The sequence below is a fragment of the Acomys minous genome (assembly GCF_964271855.1).
Source record: "Acomys minous genome assembly, chromosome: 1".
Classification (NCBI taxonomy): domain Eukaryota; kingdom Metazoa; phylum Chordata; class Mammalia; order Rodentia; family Muridae; genus Acomys; species Acomys minous.
This window is the reverse complement of record NC_140483.1, coordinates 3,000,428-3,017,491: the sequence shown is the minus strand read 5'-3', so window position 1 is coordinate 3,017,491 and position 17,064 is coordinate 3,000,428. Positions and strand designations below refer to the sequence as shown.

Sequence of the window (17,064 nt, the reverse complement as noted above, 5' to 3'; positions counted from 1 at the left end):
TGCAGAAACGGCAGACTCAAAAATGTACATCCTGTGCACTGTGAATATGTAGCTACCGTTGGGTACCACCAGCAGCAGCAGCAGCAGCAAAAGCAACAGCAGCAGAGGCTCAGGCCACACCCCAACATCCTACTAAGAAGCTCTCAGGGCCAAGCCCAGACAGTTTTCTTAAGCCTCGTGGTTCTGTGTCTGGGAACGCAGGTGCCTGCAAACCTAAGCTCATCTAAACACCAAGGCCACGTGGTGGGCGCCATGTACCCTCTCCATTGCCATAGGAAGGTCCTGACAGCACAGTTACCCCCAGTGTTTGTCTACCCAAAGCCAAATGACATGTGTTTGAATGCCCAGAGCCACACAATGAAAGGGAGGAAGGCTGGGTTAGCACCCCCGTGTGGTTCCTGTCACTTTCTACCTGGAAGCACCCTGTCCCACAGCTGGTCTGCCCTGAGCAGAGACTAGAGAAAGGGCACCATCCTGGGCTGCAGCCTCCCAGAAGGCCTCTGTGAGCTCTGGACAAAGCCTTCCCCACACCACTCAGCTGCTGGGTCCATATGAACTTCCCTGCCTCAGCTTCTTTGATTGTCATGTTCCTGACTCTGAACCACTGGTCTAGGCAGTGCCTGGCTCTTCCCGTGGTCTGCTGTGAAGATGTTGAGGCGTCTGTGCTGTCCAAGGTGGAGAATCCCTGCTCCTTAGCCCAGGGGATATTTGACGCCAGCGCCAATCAGACTGGCCTCCCAAGGAGCACAAAAGTGAATTCTATGCCTCCAGGCAATGGGCACAGGACCTCCCCTCCCCCGGCCCCATCAAGGACCATGACTACTTAGGGTCTGACTGTTTCCTGACCCTGCACTGTCTCTGACCAGCCATACAGCCAGCAGGCCCGGCACCTCGGGCCACCTGGTTAACAGCTAGTGGTCACTGCCACCATAGCAGGATTTCCTGTGGATTACCTTTTACACACAAGTTCTTTTCCATATTTACAGACTGTTAATTCAGGGCAGGTGAGAAGAGAGAAGCTCAAGGCCAAAACACGGACAGCAATGGTCACCACGGCTTTCCCCCAAAACAATCACCAGAGTTCAGAAAAACTGAGATTCAAGAAATACAAGCTTCACTTACTCTCATAAGATGCGCACAGTCCACATGTGACCAAGAAAGCTACGATACAGCCCAGCTTGAAACTGTGACATTACTTAGGACATTGTGAGGGCTTTGCTTTTTATAACTTGAGCATGTGGTTCCTGAGAATGAACTCTGCAAATGACAAGGTCACTGTTGTGTCACAAAATCAAAGATTGGAAGTGTCCGGAAGGCAGATCTACCTGTCAGGAACCTGACGCCTTTCATTTGATCTGACATTGGTGCTGGGTCCTTCCTACAATTTTATTGAAGGCAAATCTCACTTAAGCTAATTTCCACACCATGGGGACTGGAGTCACGGAGCACTGGCCGTTCTTGCAGAGAACCAGGGTTCAAATTCCAGAACCCACAATGTGGCTCACAATAGCCTCTAACTCCAGTTCCAGGGGATCTCATGCCCTCTGCTGGCCTCAACGGGCATTGGCCATGCATGTGATACCGAGACATACACTCAGGGAAAATATTCACCATTCACATAAAATTTTAAAATGTGTTTTAAAACTTAAACATCAACACCACAGATAATGAGAGTAAATCTGCAATCCTGGAGCAAGACCTTTCCTCAGAGAAAAAGCCTCCGGTTTACCACCTGAGGCACATACAGCAGGTATCTCTTGAGCCTCCTAAAGATTCTACAACCTGCTCTCTGGCCTGGCCCATCTGAGACACAGAGAGCAAACCAGCAGAGCCTGGGAAAGAGCAGAGGAGGCTCTTGGGACACCCAAGCAACTTTGGGCTTGCATCTCTCTCAACCTGCTCCTCTCTGGCCTGGCCTATCTAGGTCACCGACAGTGAACCATCAGGGATGAGTTGGGTGCTGGCTATAACCCACATTGTCTACCATACCAAGGAGGCCTGAGGGGTACCCCAGCACCTTTCAGCTTGGAACTCTCTCAGCCTGCTCCTCTCCTGATGGCCCAACTGAGACAGAGAGCCCAGCAGAGCTAAGCACGGTGCAGGCTCCAACAGCCATTGACCACCATCCTGAGGAGGCCTCTATGAAAACCTAGCAAATAGCCTTCAGCTTGGAGCTCTCTTCACCCACTGCCAACCTGCCTGGCCCACCTGGGACACAGACAGCAACCCCATCAGAGGAACCTTCAGGCCTGATAACACCAGGGACAATCAGATGGCTAGAGGCCAGAACATGACCATAAGTAACACAACTCAGAGCCATATGACACCACCGGAAACCAGTGGTTCTACCACAGCAAACCCTGAAGATACTAAGATCCCTGAAGCACAAGAAGAAGATTTTAAATCTGAGGTGATAAAAATTATAGAATCCTTGAGGAGGAAAAATCAATCTCTCAAAGAAATACAGGAAAAAACATTCAAACAGATGAAGGAATTGAATAAATCCTATAAAGAATTACAGGAAAATACAATCAAATGGGAGAAAGAAATGAATAAAACTACTCAAGACCTAAAAAGGGAATTAGAAGCAACAAAGAAGACACAATCTGAGGCAATCCTAGAGTTGGAAAACCTAGGGAAGAGAACAGGAGCTGCAGACACAAGCAACAGCAACAGAATACAAGAGATGGAAGAGAGAATCTCATGTGTAGAAGCTACCATTGAAGCTATTGATACATCAGTCAAAGAAAATGTTAAAACTAAAAAGTTCCTGACATAAAATATCCAAAAAATCTGGGACACCATAAGAAAAAACACAAACCTAAGAATAATAGGAATATAAGAAGATGACTCCAAGCTCCATGGCCCAGAAAACATTTTCAACAAAATCATAGAAGAAAACTTCCCTAACCTAAAGAAAGAAATGTCCATAAACATAGAAGAAGCCTACAGAAATCCAAATAAATTGAACCAGAAAAGAAAATCCTCTCACCACATAATAATCAAAACACTAAATGTAAATAACAAAGAAAGAATATTAAAAACTGCAAGAGAAAAAGGCCAAGTCACATATCAAGGCAAACTTATGAGAATTATATCTGACTTCTCAACAGAGACTATGAAAACCAGAAGGGCCTGAACAGACGTCATGCAGACACTAAAAGACCACAAATGCCAACCCAGACTACCATACCCAGCAAAACTTTCAATCACCATAGATGGAGAAAACAAGATATTCCGCAATAAAACCAAGTTTAAATAGTACCTAGCAACTCATCCAGCCATACAGAAGATACTAGAAGGAAAATTCCAATTCCAGCATCACAGTGATCAGCTCACAGCTGCCCATGACTCCAGTTCCAGGGCGTCTTCTGCCCTCTGCAGGTACCCACCAGACAGCACACACACACACACACACACGTGCACACATGCATGCACACACATGCACATATACGCACATGCATGCACACACCCACACACAATGCGAGCGTGCACACATTAATGTAGCTATTTAATTAATTATGGTTGTTGGTTTGTGGTCTCACAGTGTGGCCCATTCTGGCCTGGACCTTATGATTGTCCAACCTTAGTCTCCTGAGTGTAGAGATGTGGTTGTAGTGACATTTTTAAGAATCCTGGAATTTTGGTTACTTAAAAAAAAACAAACACAGAATCATTGTAAGAGCGTGCCTTTGTCTTAACCCCAGGTGTGGGACACAGGGCCGCTTCAGACGGTGATTTGCTTCCTGCTCTGGAAGAAGCATGGCTTTGCCAGCTGCAGATAATTTCTGTGATTGTGTGACATTTGGAATTCTGGGGACTTTTCAGAGGGTATATAAATTTGAGGGCCCCAAGAGGCAGGGTTGGTGGTTGGTGGTCATTTCGGGGGGTTGGTTGTGGTTTGTCAGTCAAAGAAGAAACAAAAGGAAAGAAATTAGCTCAGGGATTTTCCTAATGCCTCTCTCCCCTCTCTCCTTGTTTCTCTCCTGTCTAGTGTTAGGGGGTGAAATGGGGGTGGGGGATAAAGGGTGAGAAAAAAAGAACCTAGCTACATTATTGTTTAAATGAGGCTCTGCTCAGCCCATCAGTCAGCCCTTTAATTACACTAGTGTAAGGGAGCCCTAACCCATGCACTTTTCCAGCAGTTGGCACAAACTACAGTTATGTTTTACCAGTCCCTCACTCGCCAAGCCATAGTTTCTTTTTAAGAATAAAAGGAAAAATCTGTTTCGGTCTGGAAATTATAAACACAACCCTTAAGAAGTATATTAATACTTAATGTATTAATTTATAATACATAAGCCATTAAAGAAAATCTCTAGGAGCTGAAGAGATGGATTAGTGGTCAAGAGAACTTGCTGCTCTTCAGAAGGATCCGAATTTAGTTCCTAACCCCTACCTCAGCGGCTCACGACTGCTGGGAATTCTAGCTTCAGGGATTGGATGCCCTTTTCTGTCTTTCTGGGCACTGCACTCACATGTGTGCATACACATGTGTGCACACACACAAATTAAAAAAAATCATCTGAATTCATGTTGGGCCACTTATTAGCTTTATAATTAGAGACTGATAATTTACTCTTAGTTTGTAAGCTCTTGTGGGGCCTGTATTAAGGTCGCCGAGCCAGATGCTGTTAGGCACGGCCTATTAGTCTTGTCTGCTATGAAATGCGTATACCAGACTTTCCTCTCCGTCTGTTAGCATGTGTGGCAGTGCCCTGAAAACACAAAAGCTCTACTGAAATATTAATTATAATATTAGTGGGTGTGGAACCGAGACCCATGTTTAGAATTGACCCTTTCACGGCGTTGGCAGAGTGGAAATCCCACTCATGTCGAGTTTCAATGTCGGGGGTAATTCATCTCAAAGGTTTCTTCATCCCTGGTGTCTCTGTACTCAAGATGTCCTTCTGGGAAGAAGAGCCTGCCTGCCTTGCTTGTGCCCCTCAGAAGGCAGGGAGGGTTGGCTGTCTCCCTAGATGCTGTGGATAAAATGTAAGACCCCTGTCAAAGCAAACAGGCAGATAAATTAAAACAAGTGCCCACCAAGTGTGTGTGTGTGTGTGTGTGTGTGTGTGTGTGTGTGTGTGTGTGTGTGTGTGTCCATGTCTGTGAGAATGCATGTGGTGGAGGTCAGAGGTCAATGTCAGGTGCCCTTAGTTTTTAAATTAATTTTATGTGTATGGGTGTTTTACCCACAGCAGTGCAATAGATGCTTGCCTTCACACCCCTCTCAGCAGGCCTCAAGGTCCCCCCCAACCCTCTGGTTGACCCTTTGTTGCCCATGCTCCAGCTCATCAGGGGACCAGGAGCTCGGTGCCTTCTTTCTAGAAGGCCACTTTCTAGAATATTCCCTATTATGTCAAGACACATTTTACTTCTTACAGTTTGTTCTCTTCTATAATGTAATTGCTGTGAGTGTTTTTTAAGCATTCAGTAGATGAAATACTAGAAGGCAGTGTCCAGCAGTGAGCACTCGGTACGGGTAGGTGGAGACCTCGTCCATGGCACAGGACACCAGGGAAGGGAAACACCTGACTTGCTGCACTTACATGGGGTACCAGGAACTGTCAGATCTGTGGAGACAGAATAATGGCTTCTGGGGATTAGGAGGAGAACTCGCAGCTGGGAAGCTACAGGACTTCGGAGGGTGGAGGAGACTGGTGGTGGATGCTCAGGGTGGCGCTGTGCTGCGTGGGGAGTGTGTATTTCCGTGGGGTCAGAGCCAGTGCCTTTAGCACTAGGCCCCTTTTCTTGTGAGACTGGCCTCCACCCCAGGGAGAATGTGCTTGATGATGCTAATATATATGGTAAATGTATTTTGTGTTACTACCCTAATTATACCTAGTTATAAAAAGAAACAGCCTTTGTGCCTCCAGCTGTCCCAGTAGGTGAACCAATGGCAGCAGGCCACGGGCCACCGAGTGTGGCTGTGGGGGATTCATGGGGTGGTTGTAGGGGATCCACGGGGTGGCTATGGGGGATCCATGGGAAGGCAGAGCCCTAGGCCACTGGTATGAGGCCAAGCAGAATGAGATGCTCTGGGCTCTTAGGAGATTCCTCACACACCTCCGTGGGGAAGTGACAGTCACCTCTCTCCTGACTGTGATGCCTCCTGTGGCCTCTCTTATCACCCACCAATCTTTTCCCTGGTCACCAACACCATCTCTCTAATTGACTTATTGGAGTGCACCACGTCTGTCTTCCCAACGCATAATCAACCCCACAGAGCCCGTCTTCTCTGGAGGCTCTCTACTGCTTCCTGTCAGTGCTCAGACCAAAGCCAGGCTCGTTGGCACACCTGGCCCCTCAGGTGTGCGTCCACTCCTCTCGAACCTTGCTGTATCCCATTTTCCTTTACCACCAAGCTCCAGCCCTGCTGACCATCCCAACTTGGGGCTTAATTCTCCTTGGACATTCCTAGCTGGAACTTTCCTTCTCGGGTCCCAACATGTTTGTCCTTTTCTGGCCACGTGGAAAACTGTTTCCTCCTCAGAAAGGCCACAGCTGTACGGCCATATCTGACCAATGCCTTGTTTGTATTTTGCCCTCAGTAGATTTTTATTAACACACTTATTTACCTCTTACAGCCTGAATGTGAGAGCCATGGGAGTTGGGGACTTTGTTATGCCACAGTGCGTGGCACATCGGAGGCAGGCAGGAATGCAGTATTGAGCGAACAGATGAACGAACAAACGGATGAGTGAATGTCAGCACAAAGAGACACACCTAGAAAGAGGCAGTGTGTGAGGCCCGCTGAACCAGCCTGGGCAGGCTTTCCCTGTGTTCACTGCTGAGCTCTCCCCGATCTGCTGTCCAGGTCTGCCCCACCTCCTACCCAACAGCCCATCCTTAGCAGCTTGCCTGCAGCCCTGCTTGGGCCCTGAAGCCAGTGTGCCCACTTTCTGGGCTGCATTGTGAGGTGTGTGAGGCTTTTGTGTGGAGCATGCTTGCTTCTCCTCCTGAGTTCTCTGGAAATGGTGCCCGTGAACGCCAAGGACTTCCATGCACCAGGTGCTGCGCTAAGCCAGGTTTCTGTATTGTATGTCCTAATTCTTATAATTCCCCTATGAATAGGGTCTTTTCACCCTCACTCTGGAAGCTGCAGCCCAGCGGGTCACACATGGCTTTCCACAGCCTGCCAGACGCAAGCCCCCAGGGTGTGCTGGCACCTGCAGAGCACATGTGCTTAGAGGATCTGAGGACACCTGGAGCAGCGCAGCTGTGTTGAGAGAAGCAGAAGTCAGGTGGCAATGGGGAGAGATTGGTTTATGAAGTGCACAGCACTTTCCGGTTAGAAACAATGAGAAAGGGTGAAAGGCTGTGCCCTCGGGCGCTGCTGGGGGCACGTGTGGGACTTGTGTGCTCCGAGGACCTGGGGCGGTCTAGAGCAGGGCAGCTGTGACAAGCGAGGGCAGTCTATGAGAACTCTTAATTGTTGGCATTAGGAAGCAGTGAGAGCTGTTGCTGCCTCAGGGACTGCTTGGCAAGAGTTTGAGGACCACGTGTTCAGGGTGCGGTCTGACTCCCAGCTGCGGTTTCTCCCAGCCATGGGCTCAGTGTAGATGACTTGGCCTCTCTGAATGCTAGTTCCTTCAGTTATAAGCGGGGGCCCACCAGTGCCTGTCTCAGCAGGAGCGGCATGCACAGCTGAGTGGTGAACATGGTACTCGCCACAGTCTAGATCTTAAGTGAGCATTGTGGCTCAAATGTGAAACACCCGCCCAAAGACCACAGGTCTGAGCAGTTGACCCATCTCCAGGTGGCAGTGCTGTCTGGAAGGGTGTAGAATCTTTAGGCTGTGGACACTTTTATTTTATTTTTTATTATTTATTTATTATATTTTATTCACATTACATCCTGATTGCTGTCCCCTCACTCTTATCTTCCTGTTCCCACCCTCCCTTCATCTTCCACCCTGTTCCCCTTCCCTAGACCTCTGACAGGGTGGGGAGAGGGGAGAGGGGATTCCTCCCCCACTGTGTGACCTCAGCCTATCAGGTCTCATCAGGATAGCCTGCATCCCTTTCCTCTCTGTGTTCTCAAGGCTGCCCCACCAAGGGGCAGTGATCCAATCACCAGCACCAGTCCCTGCTCTCCTCCCCTCCCCCACGTGGAGAATGAGCTGTCCATCCGCTACATCTAAACAGGGGGTCTAGGTTCTCTGCATGTGTTGTCCTTAGTTGGTGCATCCGTTAGAGCAGGTGCCCCTGGGTCCAGGTCTGCAGGGCTTGATGGTCCCCTTGGTGGGCTCCTGCCCCTTCCAGGTCCTTCCATCCCCCCACTCTTCCATACAATGCTCAGTACTCCACCCAGAGTCCAGCTTCAAGTCCCAGTGTCTGTCCCAATCCCCTGCTGGATAGAGTCTCTAGGACAGCTATGTTGGGCTAATGTCCATGTGTCAGTGGGTATATACCATGGGTGTCTTTCTGGGTCTGGGTTGCCTCACTTAGTATGATCTTTTCTATTTCCATCCGTTGCCTGCAAATTTCATTTCTCTAAGTGTTTCTCAGACATTCGATATTCTTCTGTTGAGAATTCTCTGTTTAGCTCTGTACCCTATTTTTAAATTGGGTTATTTGGTTTGATGGTGTTTAGTTTCTTGAGATTTTGGTATATTTTGGATATTAGCCCTTTGTCCAATATAGGGTTGGTGAAGATTTCCCAGTCTGTAGGCTGTCACTTTGTTCTGTTGACAGTGTCCTTTGCCTTACAGAAGCTTTTCAGTTTCATGAGGTCCCATTTATTAATTGTTGACCTTAGATGCTGAGCTGATGGTATTCTGCTCAGGAAGTTGTCTCCTGTAGCAACGAGTTCAAGGCTCTTCCCCACTTTTTCTTCTAAGAGATTTAGTGTCTCTGGTCTTATGTTGAGATCTTTAGTCCACCTTAATTTTGTGTAGGATAATAAATATGGATCTATTTGCATTTTCTGCTCGTAGACATCCAGTTAGACCAGCACCATTTGTTGAAGATGCTGTCTTTTTTCCTTTATATGGTTTTGGCTTCTTTGTCCATAGGTATGTGGGTTTATTTCTGTGTCTTCAATTCAATGGCATTGATCAACCAGCCTATTTCTATACCAGTACCATTCTGTTTTTCTTTTTTATTACTCTTGGTCTATAGTACAGATTGGGATCATGGATGGAGATTCTTCCAGAAGTTCTTTTATTGTACAGGATTGTTTTAGCTATTCTGGGTTTTTTGTTTTTCCATATGAAGTTGAAAATTTATCTTTCAAGGTCTATAAATAATTGTGTAAGTATTTCAATAGAGATTGCATTGACTCTGTAGATCATTTTTGGTGAGATGGGAATTTTAACTATGTTGATTCTCCCAATCAAGAAGCATGGGAGATCTTTCCATCTTCTGATATCTTCTTCAATTTCTTTCTTCAGAGACTTGAAGTTTCTTTTCATACAAGTCTTTCACTTGCTTGGAGTTACACCAACATAATTTATATACTATGGCTATTGTGAAGGGTCTTCTTTTCTTAATTTCTGTCGTTTGTATCTAGGATGGCTACTGATTTTTTTGAGTTAACTTTGTATCCAACTACTTTGCTGAAGGTATTTATCCACTGTAGGAATTCCTTGGTAGAATTTTTTGGATTATTTATGTATACTATCATATCATCTGCAAATAGTGATACTTTGACTTCTTCCTTCCCAATTTGTATCCCTTGATCTCCTTTAGTTGTCTTATTGCTCTAGCTAGCACTTCAAGTACTATATTGAAAAGATACAGAGAGAGTGGACAGCCTTGTCAGTGGAATTGACTTAAGTTTCTGTCTGTTTAGTTTGATATTGGCTATTGGCTTGCTGTATATTGCCTTTATTGTGTTTAGGTATGAGCTTTATATCCCTGATCTCTCCAAGAGTTTAGCCATGAAGGGGTGTTGGATTTTATTGAATGCTTTTTTGGCATTTAAGGAGATGATCATGTGTTTTGTTTTGTTTTGTTTTTCTTTCCATTTGTTTATGCAATGGATTACATTGATGGATTTCTGTACATTGAAACACCCCTGCATGCCTGGGAGGAAGCCTACTTGATCATGGTGAATATTATTTTTGATGTGTTCTTGGATTTGGTTTGTGAGTATTTTATTGATTATTTTTGTATCAAATGTTCATAAGAGAAATTGGTCTGAGATTCTCTTTCTTTGTTGTGTGGTTTAGGTATCAAGATGACTGTGCTCTCATAGAAGGGGTTTGGTAATGTTCCTTCTGTTTTTATTTTATGAAATGGTTTGAAGAGTATTTGTATTAGCTCTACTTTGAAGGTCTGGTAGATTTCTATGCTGAATCCATCTGGCCTTGGGTGTTGTTGTTGTTCTTGTTGGGAGACTTTGATGACTGCTTCTATTTACTTAGGAGATATAGGACTATTTAATTTGTTTACCTCATCTTGATTAAATGTTGATAATTAGTAGCTGTTAAAATTATCCATTTCATTTTGATTTTCAAATTTTGTAGCCTATAGTCTTTTGAAGTAAGACCTAATGATTTCCTTGGTGTCTGTCATTATGTCTCCATTTTCATTTCTGATTTTGTTGGTTTGAATACTTTCTCTTTGCCTTTTAGTTAGTTTGGCTAAGAGTTGCCTAACTTTTGATTTTCTCAAAGAACCAGCTCTTGGTTTCATTGATTCTTTGAATTGTTCTCATTGCTTCTGATTTACTGATTTCAGCCCTGAGTTTGATTATTTCCAGCCATCTTTTTTGGTGTGTCTGATTCTTTTTGTTCCAGAGCTTCCAGGTGTGCTGTTAAGTTGCTAATATAAGATCTCTTAAATTTTTTTTTTTATGAAGGCGCTTAGTGCTATGAACTTTTCTCTTAGCACTGATTTCATTGTGTCCATAATGTGTTGTGTGTGTGTGTTGTGCTTTAATTTTCATTGAATTCTAGGATGTCTTTAATTTCTTTTTTTTTATTTCATCCCTGACCCAGAGGTCATTGAGTAGGGAGTTGTTTAGTTTCCATGAGTTTGTAGGCTTTCTGTTGTTTCTGTTGTTGTTGAGTTCCAGATTTAATCCATGGTAGTCTCATAAGATGGAAGGGGTTATTTTGATCTTCTCGTGTCTGTTGAGGTTTGCTTTGTGACCAAGTATATGGCCAATTTTGGAGAAGATTCTGTTAAGTGCTAAGAAGAAGGTATATTCTTTTGTGTTTGGGTGAAATGTTCTGTAGCTATCTGTTATGCCCATTTGATTCATGATGTCTATTAGTTTCATTATTTCTTCATTTAGTTTCTGTCTCAATGATCTGTCTGTTGGAGAGAGTGGGGTGTTGAAGTCTCTCACTATTACTGTGTGGGGTTCGATGTGTGATTTAAGCTTTCGTAATTTATTTGTAACAAATGTGGAAGCTTCTCCATTTGGGACATAGACGTTCAGGATTGACATGTCATCTTGGTGTGTTTTTCCTTTAATAAGTATGAAGTGTCCTTCCCTATCTCTTTGGATTAGTTTTGTTTGAAAGTCTATTTTATTAGATACTAGAATAGCTACTCTAGCTTGCTTCTTGGATTTGTTGGCTTGTAATACCTCTTTCCAGTCCTTTATTCTGAGGTGTAGTATCTATCTTTATTGTTGAGGTGTGTTTCTTGTATGCAGAAGAATGATGGGTCCCGTTTCACCTGTGTTCTGTTAGCCTGTGTCTTTTTATTAGGGAGTTGAGGCCATTGATATTGAGAGACAATTAATGACCAATGTTTGTTAGTTCTGTTTTTATTGGAGCACCACAAGTGTCTTCTGTTCCCTGGAGTTGGTTCTCACCACTCGGAAACCTGCATCTGGTTCTGATTCCCTGAATGAGCTCCAAAGCAACCCACAAAAGATGGGGGGCCGGGGATGCTGAAGCAAGCGGGAGGACAGAGGTGCAAGGGTGGAGAGGCGTGCACCAGGCAACCGGAAGTCCTGGGAAGGGCAGAAGTTGGCGACACTGGGTCTACAGACCAGAACGCAGAGAGAAAGGGAAGCTTGTATATTTGACACTTAGGGCACCAAAGTACTGTAGTAGATGCTCCAGAAATAAAGCAAGTAACTGGGCGTGCAAATCTCCAGGGCCCAGTCTAGTGGGAGAAATATAAATGGTGTCCTGTGACCAAACACAGACAACAGATGCAAATGAAAGCTGAGCCCAGCATACCCAGGTGCTAGGAGAAGGCTGTGCGCACTGCTCCACATGGAGTCACCATGTGGGAAAGCAACACAAAGGTTTCCCAGAGGCGGCGGCATCCCGGCTGGGCTTGGAAGGGGACTGGAAGTTGGCCCTTCTGGCACGTGACATCCACCCACTTAGCTCCTCACCCTGGAAGCCAGCTGGGAACAGATCCACAGGAGGCCGTGGATCTAAAACGTGACTGTCAGGAGAGACTTGCTCTTGAGCCAGTAGAGACAGTGCCGGACACTGCCTCCCCAGCCCAGGAGTCATTACAGCATCTGGCCCACGGATCCACGGAGGCAGCACAGTGGGGAGGGGAGGGGGGGTGGTGGAGGGGCAGGAAAAGACCCTCAGCTCCTGGGTAGCTTTTCTGCCAGGTTGCCTTGAGAACTGGCTCTTAGCCTTGAGCCTTTTACTCCTTGGGAGAAATTTACACAGAAGCGTGGGGCCCTGGCATCTGCCCAGATGTGCCCAGAGCATCCAGAACCGGGCTCTGAGAGGTGGGTAATAGAACAATAGTTTTGAAAACTGGCCTGAGTGCTGGTATTAAGTGCGGAGTTTGTAAAAAGGAGTTCCATAGCAGCTGGTCAGCAGCACTCACAGAACACAGAAATGCCTCTGTTCTGAAAGTCCCATCGCTCTAAATTGCAAGCCAGTGCGTGGCCCACACTTTGCCTTTGCCCCGTGTTTTCTGCCACTCCTTTTACTGTATGAGCTCAGACACGCTGTGTGAGAGCTTGGGATCCATTAGGACTTGAAAGGTAATTTGTTCTTTTTCAGTCACTTTCTCTAGAAAAAAGGAATTATCAGGAAGACGGATTGGCTTTGCACAGCAGGGGATATCAAATTATATTAACAATCATGTTGTAATTATTCTACAAGATTCCTTGAAGTAGGGCAGACCCTTATGAATATAATAATCCCTATTCAAGAAATATAAAAGCTTAATGATACCGTTTATCCACAGGTAAAATTCCCATAAGCTCACTCATTATCGAGGCTTCACACCCGAGCCACACGGTAACAGCAAGTACAAGCCCTTGTGTGGTGTTTTTTACAGAACACTTGGGTCCAGGCTCACACCCATGTGGATCTGAAGTGAAAGCCACCAACAGCACTTAGACCAGCACTCAGGATAACACTCAAGACAGCACTCAGAGCAGTACTTAGACCAGCACTCAGAGCAGTACTTAGACCAGCAATCAGGACAGCACTCAGACCAGTATTCAGGCCTTCTAACTCCTGAGGCCTTTAAACTACATTTGCTGCACTGCCTCAGACATAACTTATCATGAAACGCTCAATGTATGTCTATTGTGTGCCACATATATTTGCTATATAGGAGAAAACGGCTAACAGAGGTCAACAACTGAAACAAATGAGAAAATGTTAATACATTGAATATTGTGCGTCCTTGTGTTAAATATCATATATTACATATTGTAATCTGTTCACAAACACTGATTTTTGTTTAACCACAGTACACCACGTCCTCCTGGCTGTCCCCTCACCCCCTAGCATGGCTTGCTGATTCTTGCCTGGCTCAGAGGGCAGAGCTCCCCAGCCCATGACACACACGCCTTTGGCAGTCACCACTGCTGGCCACATGCCAAGCTTTCACCACAGACTCCTTCCTGACCTGGGGCTTTCGCCTTCCTGCCCTTGTGCGTCTCTTCTCAGAGACAGGACATCCCACATGACCCTCACTGGCCCTGGATTTGCTTCCCTGCCACCCCCAACCCAGGTGATAGCACCGCACCCTTCAGCCACCCAGAAACCTGTACCCATCCCTGACTCCCTCACCCTCACACCAACTCACCAAAGGCCGTAAGGTCACCTAAACACTAAACTCAGACTGCTGGCTTCCTGGCACCTCGACTTTGAAGGCTCCTTCTGTTCTTAGGCCATTTTCAATGGAGAAGCCAGAATGATCTTTAAAGTCCCATGACCCTTCACTCCTCTACTGAAACCATACAATGGCTCCCCACTTCACTCAGAGGAGCAACCGAAGTCTTTATCCCTGGCTCAAAGGCAGAAGAGGTTAAGGTGTGGACGCGGGCCGTTAGTGATGTCAGGCTGGAGCTGCTCCTTCAAAGAGTGATGGCCTTGCCTGACTTGACAGGTAGGTCGTGTGCTAACTGGCCTGCGTGTGGAGGGTCACCCTGAATTCACATGTCTGTTTCAGAGACTGGCCTGTGAAGAGGAAGACTGTTAGATGACACAAGCAGAATGGGGAGAGGAGTGGGAAGGAAACCATCTGAGCCGGTGACGCGAGGGACAGGTGAGTTGCATGTGGACAGTAGATCAGAAACAGCTCCTTTGGGTGAATTTTAATAGAATCATGGCTACGGCAACTTGCTCCTTGGGACTCCCGTGAGTAGATCAGACTCCTTTGATGTGCTCAGCTCCCAGACTCAAGGTCTGTGGGTGAGCAACCCTCAGCTTAACATTCCGGCTCAGACCTTTCTCCGACACTCCAGATCTATGCGTGGCTAGACCATGGAGCGGGTTATCTGGGTGAAACACCAGCTTGGAGACTGTGGCAAAGGATTCTAAAACCACAGTCAGCATTCGGAGCAGTGGACTCCCAACATCAGCGTGAGGCAGACCTCGGTCAGTCAGTTGACAGCAAAGACAGGCAACCCAACAAGGAGGAAGGGATTCTCTCTCCAAAGCTGCATTCAGACTCAAGATTACATCAGCACCTCCAGAGAGTTTCAGCCTGCCCTCAGACTTCACACTTACAAGGTCTTCTTAAAATGGACACGGACACACACACACACACACACACACACACACACACAGAGAGAGAGAGAGAGAGAGAGAGAGAGAGAGAGAGAGAGAGAGAGAGAGAGAGAAATTTGTATGAACTGTAAAAACTGGGAACCACCAACAGAACTTGGCTTGATACAAAGGAAATACTGTTCCTCCCGACACAGGCCTGCGTGTGGACTCAATCTGAATCCTACCACAGTATTACAGCATGTGATAGCGTATAAAGAAATTACTGTCCTCCTCTTCAGTCAGGGATGTGTGCTTGTGTGGTGTGTGTGTGTGTGTGTGTGTGTGTGTGTGTGTGTGTGTGCGCGCGCGCGCGCGCGCGCCCTTCTCCTCAGAGGGTACAAGACATGCTACATAATGAGATACTTAAACACGCCTTCACTGCTTTCAGTTTCTTACACAGGCCTTTGCTCCTGTCCTCCTTGCTATTTTTGTCTTCTGGTATTTAAAAAAAAAAGCATGACACTTTTTTTTTCCAATTTCATATTTTAAGTGTTTTCTAAATTAAAAGTAAAAATCTCTGTGCTGAAACACTTTTCTTAGTGGCAGAAATTCTTCAGTCTTTTCCTATACTCAGTTTACACTTGACAGAAATTAAGATGTGGCACTCGGGTTAAATGCCACTAACCTCAATTTAAGGTTCCAGTACAATGCCACCAGCAGGCCAGAGGGTCCCTGATTCACTGTCCTTGAGACCATTACTTGAGAGTAATAGTCTCATTATGGGGTTTCGCCTGAGGACGCGCAGGGATTTTTAAGCACAGAAGGGTTCCTACGGGTTTGATTTGGCCAGAAAGCCACTTCCTCGGAACACAGTGATTCCTGAGTTGGCTCCCTGGTCTGCACAGCTCTGCCCTCAGGAACTCTCCTAGGAGCCAAGCCTAAGAGAGGCTCCTGCAGATGGAGGTGTCCAAGGAAGTCAGCAGACCTGGCCTCTCCTACAGCTCGCTCTGTGCTCACCGTTTTGGCAGGTCAGCTGCTGAGGGAGGGCTGAAGCTTCCCCTGGGATGTTCAGACACAGCTTGTCCTTTAAAGGTTGCAGAAGTCTGAGTTCTTCCCTGATTTAACGCATCTTTCTCTCCCCCTTCTTGCAGCCAGCGGTTCCCAGTACCTGGAGACGCCACCATCCTGGCTGGAGAGATCGTCCAGGAAGACACTTGCAGCCCTCCTTTCCACCACTGGGCTGTGGAGATGGTGATCTCCAAGTACCTGGAATGAGCTGGGATGTCCCCAGGAATTGTCAGAACACCTTGCAGGAAAGACTAGAGCTGAGGTATGAGTGGGTGGTTGGTGGAGGGGACCACATCATGACTACAGTGCTGATTACACACACCTTTACCCTCAACCCACCATGTCAAGACTCCCCCAAAATGGATGTGCGAGGCAGAGGCGTCACTTAACCTCCGGATTTGTTCTTCTTCCTCATGTGGCCACACTGAATGAATGTCCTCTCTCTGCTTTTCACTGTTGCCTGTCTCCTTAGCTGGCCTAGTGAGGACTGGTTCCTCAGGGCTGCCAGGGTCTAGTAGCAGGACCATGTGACAAGCCCATCAGTTGACCTCACAGTGACTTGCAGCCTTCACAGAGGACTCGCTTCCACCCACCCGAGGGCTAAGAATGTCATCAGTAGCATCTTGGGCCTACAAAATCGCTTTCTCCCATCTTGTCGTACCACCTCCCTGGCATACCCACTAGTGTACTTTAACATTGCCTTGCTTTATGACTTTCTTTGTCTTATAAAACTATTTTTTAAAAAACTTCATGTAACTGCTTTTGCATTAGAATGCCGAATTTGGGGTGAACCAAATCTATGTTCGCATGCCATGCATTCAAGATGGCTCCAGAATCAACTTATTCCCTTCAAGGTGAGAGCCGTGATGGTGTTCAGGGCCTTGGAATACCTCCTGACCCCTCCAGCCCCCCCACTCCCCTACAGCCCGCCCCCCCCCCCCCCCCCCCCGGCTCCTGAGCAGCCCGGCTTCACTCTGGTACTTTGGTCTGATTTTTTTTTTCTCTTCCACTCCCTTCCTTTCGCCAGAGGCACCAGCAGAGCTGAGTGTGGATTTACTGAGAGCCGTTCAGTTCTAGTCACTCAGCTCTTAGTATGGAGGCTTCGTGTC

The 17,064-nt window shown here is 46.5% G+C and overlaps 1 protein-coding gene across 2 annotated transcripts in view; it reads right to left on the bottom strand.

Moving 5' to 3' along the window:
• Positions 1-17,064, bottom strand: part of HHAT (hedgehog acyltransferase) — a 252,165-nt gene that overhangs the window by 121,372 nt on the left and 113,729 nt on the right. The window lies entirely within an intron of this gene.